Here is a 6,739-nt window from a genome sequence, read left to right as displayed (position 1 = left end):
GCCAGGGTTGATCCCTTGGAACATGCCAGTATCCTTGAGCTCTTCATCTGCTATCTGGAGTTTGCCGATGACCTTGGGAGAAATCAGATTCAAACTGTCCCCGCCGTCAACCAACATCTTTGTGACCTTGAGGTTGCGGATCGTTGGTGGGACCAACAACGGCAAACACCCTACCACGGTGGTGTGGTCAGGGTGATCCTCTTCATCAAAGATGATGAGCATGCGGTACCACTTGAGCGGCTTCTGAGAATCTTTCGCTAGTTCCACAACATTGACCTCATGTGCCCACTGTTTAAGTTGGAGGTGAGAGGAGTGCAAAGATGCACACCAGTCAATGCATAGGGTGTCAGTGGCTTTCTGGAACTCATGCTCGCTGGTTTCCTCTTCATCTCCTTCTTCACTCTCATCATCCCAATCCTTCTTCTCACGGCCTCTGGCGGGGTTCCCTTGATACTGAGGAGCCTTGCCGGGGTGAGCTGCTCTGCCGCCTCGGCCCTTCTCGCTAATGCCATCTTGGTCTTTCTCCTTATCACGCTTCTCGTACTCATCCCTCTGCTTCTTGACGAGTTGCTCAACCTGATGACACTCCTGAAGATCATGTCCCTTGGTTTGATGGATCTCGCAGTATAGCCCATCACCCTTCCCAGCCTTCTCGGCAGTTGCGGCTTCCCGGCAATCAGTGCACGCGACAACTTCCTTGCCGGGAGCCTCAGACTTGGCCTTCTCGCCAGTACTAGGTGTGCTCGATCCTTCAACAGTCATCACTGCTTTATTCTTGCGCTTCTTGTTGCGCTTCTTGTTCTTCTTCTTCTGGTTGGTGGCCTCATCGTCGTCCTCTGTGTCAACGTCGACGCCATCTTCTTCACCAGGGAGTCGCCTCCACTCTTCTACCCGGGCACACTTATCCACCAGAGTGTATAGCTCATTCACAGTCTTGAATATCCGAACGTTCATTTTAGAACGTATCCTGCAGTTGTGCATGTTGGACTGGAGCGCAGCTATCACAACTGTTGGGTGGATGTCTGGAATGTTCCTGTGCACCCGGCTGAACCTCTACATGTACTTCCACAAACTTTCTCCTTCCTTCTGCGGGAGGAGCTGCAAGTCGCTGGGCCGCCCTGGTTCTTGATGGCCTCCCATGAAGGCATAAACAAACTCATGGCATAGGCCAGCCTAGGTCGAGATGGAGTTCTCTGGCAAGTGCATCATCCAAGACCTCACATTTGGCTTGAGTGCCAAAGGGAAGTAGTTGGCGAATACCTTCTCGTCTCTTCCCCGGCAGCTTGAACAACGATGGTGTGGATGCTCAAGAACTCTGCCGAGTTCAATCTTCCATCGTACTTCTCTGGTATTTATGGCTTGAACGTGCGAGTAGATGGTCAATGGACTTGCCACAACTCGCGAGTGAAGGCGGGGCACCCAACCTCGAAAGGTAGGTACCCGCCTTCACCAGACATGGTTGATCAATGCCGGGGCCATTGTGCCTATCATATTGGCGACGGGTTCATGGCGTCGCCCGATGGTGACGCGTGCGTCTTCCCTCCGCCTATCTTCCAGGACTCGCCGCTGGTCTCGACGTGCACGAGGAACGGATGAAGCCATCGATACGTCATCGGGTTCTTGGTCGCGTGGCTCCGGCTGCGGCCCCTATGCTGGTTGCCTTGGTGGGGATTGCACCGTGGGGGTGGCCCCTTTGGTACGGCCAGTGGCTCGGGCCGTTGTTGCCGCCTGTGGAGGCCGTGACGGGCCCGCTCGTTGTGATCCTCCCGCCTCAGCGAAACCAATCAAGCTTTGAATGGTCGCTCTCCACTCATCCATCTGATTAGCCGCCGGCGGGAATCTCAACAGGAATTGGGCCTATGTCATGGCCTCCGAAGCAGTGTTCGGCATGGACGATGACATAGATCATAACGTCGCCTGGCTTATGACGGTGCCGGTAGTGGCAGTGTTGTGCTCTTGTCGCCGTGATCCAGTCGCTAGGGTGGCGTGGTGATGAGGTGGATGCACTTGGGCATCGGCGGCTCCGTTCGATGCATCGGATCGGCGAGCTCGTCCCGGGGGTGGCGTGTGTCCTGCGGCCACACCCACAGTGGGGCGGCCCAAAGCTTGTGTTTCACCCCAGAGCGTGGAGCGTGGCCACTGGGATGCTATTTGCGATGTCCTTCTCCGGTGCCTCCTGCTCCCGTTTCGGCCGCTGGGGAGGTGGTGATGCCGCCGCCTGCGCCGGCCACGTCACCACAGCGTCCGAGTCCCCGTGCATCCCCATAGCCCCCACGGCGTTGGCGGCTGCGTGCGAAGGGGCCTTCAAGATGGACAAGTGAGCTGCAACACCGGGCTTCTTCTTGGGCGCCATGGATGATGAAGCCGTTGATGAAGAAAACAATGATGAAGATGACGCGCTGCTTACACTCTCGGGTTCGCGCAAGCGCATCCCCCTACCTGGCACGCGAAAGATGTCGTGGAAAAATACGGCCACCTATGGGGCCATCAGCCCCTTGTGGTTTGGCAAGGGGGAAGAGCACATTGCACAAAGAGCGGAGGGCACAGAGTAGCACGGCAGCGATCACACGGGCAGTTTTTACCCAGGTTCGGGCCGCTGCGAGGCGTAAAACCCTACTCCTGCTTTGGTGGATTGATGAGAGGACCATGGTGGAGACACATCGCTCTAGCCGGACAGGGTCACCTCGGGGCGAGAGCAGCTATGCGCGTATGAGTTTACAAGGGTTCGAATCCTTTCTAAGGTTGCCACGGCCCTCCTTTTATAGATACCACAATGGAAAATCAGCCATTGTGCACTGATTAGATAGCAAACAGTGCTATCATACCTAACTCTGCAGACAAGACAAGGCGTATTAAATGCACCGCTTAGTGTCACATCATAGTGTATCCCGACAAGCCTTGCCGTTTGGCCACCTTTTTGCCGGCCTGCGTGACACGTCCCTGGACGGGTGTCACTTGGAGGTGATTTCCTTCGGAAGTGGCTTCCACGTGCCAAATAACAACCACTTTGTCACTTGGGGGCTCGACACTGCACCGATCGGTGACTTGCGTTGCTGTGAGGTGGAGCGGTGGAGCCTCGACGGGGTAATCCGCCCTCATCGTACCCAGGAAGCTTGTCGGGACAGTCTTGAGACTTGTCTTCGGGGCAACCTCGACGTCGCCATGCTCACCTGCCCGGCATGGGAGGTTATTCCTTAGTGATATCTTTCTCCTTTAGCTTTTCTTGGTCATCTTGATCCGCCCTTTGATTTCTCAAAGAGCTGATCTCTTCTGCTTCGTCTGGTCTTGGATGCTTCAACCTTCCTCTTGAGCCTGTGTACCATCTGGGCAACACACCTGGGGTTTGTTGCACCAACATTTGTTGACCGAAGAGGTGTCTCGGTCATGTCTACATAGTTCTCGAACCCGTAGGGTCCGGATGCTTAATGTTCGTTGATGATATAGTGTTATATGAGTTATATGATTTGGTGACCGAATGTTGTTCGGAGTCCCGGATGAGATCATGGACATGAAGAGGAGCTCTGGAATGGTCTGGAGGTAAAGATTGATACTATTCGGACACCGAAAGAGTTTCAGAGTGCATCGGGTAGTCATCGGATCGCCTGAAGGGGTTCCCGAGACCCCCGGGAGGATGGTAGGCCTATTGGGGCATTAAAGGGGAGCACACCAGCCCATAAGGGGCTGGCGCACGCCCCTATGGCAGCCGGCCTATGGGAGACAGGAAGGAGGGGGATTCGGCCTCCCCCTTCCTTCCCTCTCCCCCTTTCCTTTCCTCCTCCAACATATGTGGTTAGGGGGAGGGGGGCGGCCAGGGCAGGAGCCCAAGTAGGATTCGACCCTACTTGGGGAACCTCCTAGCTGCTCTGCTCTCCCCTATGTAGGAGGGGGGCGCCACACATAACAATGACAATCTCTTAGCCGTGTGCGGCACCCCCTCACAGTTTCGTCCCTCAGTCATATTTTCATAGTGCTTAGGCGAAGCCCTGCAGAAATAGCATCACCACCATCGTCACCACGCCGTCATGCTTCCGGAACTCATCCACTACTTCACCGTCTTGCTGGATCAAGAAGGCAATGATGTCACTGAGCTGAACGTGTGCTGAAGGCGGAGGTGTCGTATGTTCAGTACTCGGTCGGTTGGATCGCAAAGAAGTTCGACTACATCAACCGCATTAACAAGCGCTTCCGCTTATGGTCTATGAGGGTACGTAGACACACTCTCCCCTCTTGTTGCTATGCATCCCCATGGATAGATCTTCCGTGTGCGTAGAACTTTTTTTATTTTCCATGCAACGTTTCCCAACAATATAGGCATCACGTCTGAGACAAGTAGACGGAACGATTCTGCATCTACTACTATTACTCCACACATTGACCGCTATCCAGCATGCATCTAGTGTATTAAGTTCATGGAAAAACAGAGTAACGCCTTAAGCAAGATGACATGATGTAGACAAGATAGACTCATGTATGAGTTAAATCCCATCTTTTTATCCTTAATAGCAATGATACATACGTGTCATGTACCCTTCTATCCCTAGGATTGAGCACCGCAAGATCGAACCCATTACAAAGCACCTCTCCCATTGCAAGAAAAAAAATCAATCTAGTTGGCCAATCCAAATCAATAGATCAGAGAGAAACACAAAGCTATATTAATCATGCATAAAAGAGTTCAGAAAAAACTCAAATAATATTCATGAATAGATCTGATCATAAACTCACAATTCATCGGATCCCAACAAACACACCGCAAAAAGTCATTGATGACCCACAGGTATAGGGATCAATTGTAGTCCTTTCGATAAGTAAGAGTGCCGAACCCAACGAGGAGCAGAAGGAAATGACTAGCGATTTTCAGCAATGTATTTTCTGCAGGCAATGAAATTGTCGGTAATAGATAGTTTGATAGCAAGGAAATTGTAACGAGCAAATAATAGTAATGGTAACAAAGGTGCAGCAAGGTAGCCCAATCCTTTTTGTTTCAAAGGACAGGCCGGAACAAACTCTTATAGTAAGTAAAGCGGTCTTGAGCATACACGGGAATTTCATCTAGTCACTTTCATCATGTTTGTTTGATTCACGTTCGTTACTTTGATAATTTGATATGTGGGTGGACCGGTGCTTGGGTGATGTTCTTACTTGAACAAACCTCCCACTTATGATTACCCCTTCTCGCAAGCATCCACAACTATGAAATAAGAATTAAGAATAAACTAACCATAACATGAAATATATGGATCCGAATTAGTCCCTTACGGAATAACGCATAAACTAGGGTTTAAGATTCTGTCACTCTAGCAACCCATCATCTAATAACTACTCTGCAATGCTTTCCCTTGGTCCCAAAGATGGTGAAGTGTCATGTAGTCGACATTCACATAACACCACTAAGGGAAACAACAACATACATATCATCAAAATACCGAATGAATACCAAATTCACATGATTACTTATGACAAGACTTCTCCCATGTCCTCAAGAACAAACATAACTACTCACAAAGCAAATTTATGTTCAAGATCAGAGGGGTATTGAATATCATAATGGATCTGAACATATGATCTTCCACCAAAGAAACCAACAAGCATCAAGTACAAGATGTAATCAACACTACTAGCAACCCAGAGGTACCAATCTGAGGTTTTGAGACAAAGATTGAATACAAGAGATGAACTTGGGTTTGAGATGAGATGGTTCTGGTGAAGATGTTGATGAATATTGGTCCTGCCACGGTGAGAGAATCGTTGGTGATGACGATGGCTTCAATTTCTCCCTCCCAGAGGGAATTTTGCCCGGGAGAATCTCTTCGTCGGAGAGCGAAAGTGCCCCTGCCCAGGTTCTGCCTGGAGACGGCGGCGCTTCATCCCGAAACCTTCCTTCTGATTTTTAGGGCAAATGGCATCATATAGGTGAAGATGGGCCCCGGAGGCCTAGTAGGATCACCACAACCTCAGGGGCGCACCCAAGGGGTGGGACGTGCCCCCAGGCTTGTCGCTACCAGGTGGGTTCCCCTTTGGTACCTCTTTTGCTAATAATTTTAATATATTCCAAAATAATTCTCTATTAATTTTCAACTCATTTGGAGATGTTCAGAAAATGCCTCCGATATAGCCCTTTCTGGTCCAGAATTCCAGCTGCCAGCAATCTCCCTCTTTATGTGAAACTTGCAAATAAGAGAGTAAAGACATAAGAATTGTATCATAAAGTGAAATAACAGTCCATAATGCAATAAATATCAACACAAAAACATGATGCAGAATGGATGTATTAACACCCCCAAGCTTAGACCTCGTTTGTCCTCAAGCGAAAGCCAAAATCGATAATCATGACCACATGATTAGAGAGAGAGGCGTCGATAGAAATAAAATATGGACATGGAAGCATCATTATCATTAACATAACAACAATATATTATCATAAAACTTCGCATGCTAGAGTAACAATTCATTCACAATCTAGAGTGTGGAACATACACTATATTGGAAACTAACATACTGTGTTCTTAGTCATTGAAACAATCACAATCCATCATATTTTCAGAAAGAGTCCATGTTAGAGCTTTGTTTAGCAAGTTCACATACTCAACCATCATATAGTCTTCTATGATTGCTAACACTCAAAGCATATTTATAGAGCAAAAAGTTTCCATCACACACATAGAAAGATAGGGGTTTATGATTTTGTCTCCCAACTTATTTACCTCAAGGGTAATGTAAACAATAATAATTCATGATC

Source organism: Triticum dicoccoides, chromosome 3A (assembly GCF_002162155.2).
Source record: "Triticum dicoccoides isolate Atlit2015 ecotype Zavitan chromosome 3A, WEW_v2.0, whole genome shotgun sequence".
NCBI lineage: Eukaryota > Viridiplantae > Streptophyta > Magnoliopsida > Poales > Poaceae > Triticum > Triticum dicoccoides.
The sequence above is the reverse complement of the archived record's forward strand: the minus strand, read 5'-3'. Positions refer to the sequence as shown.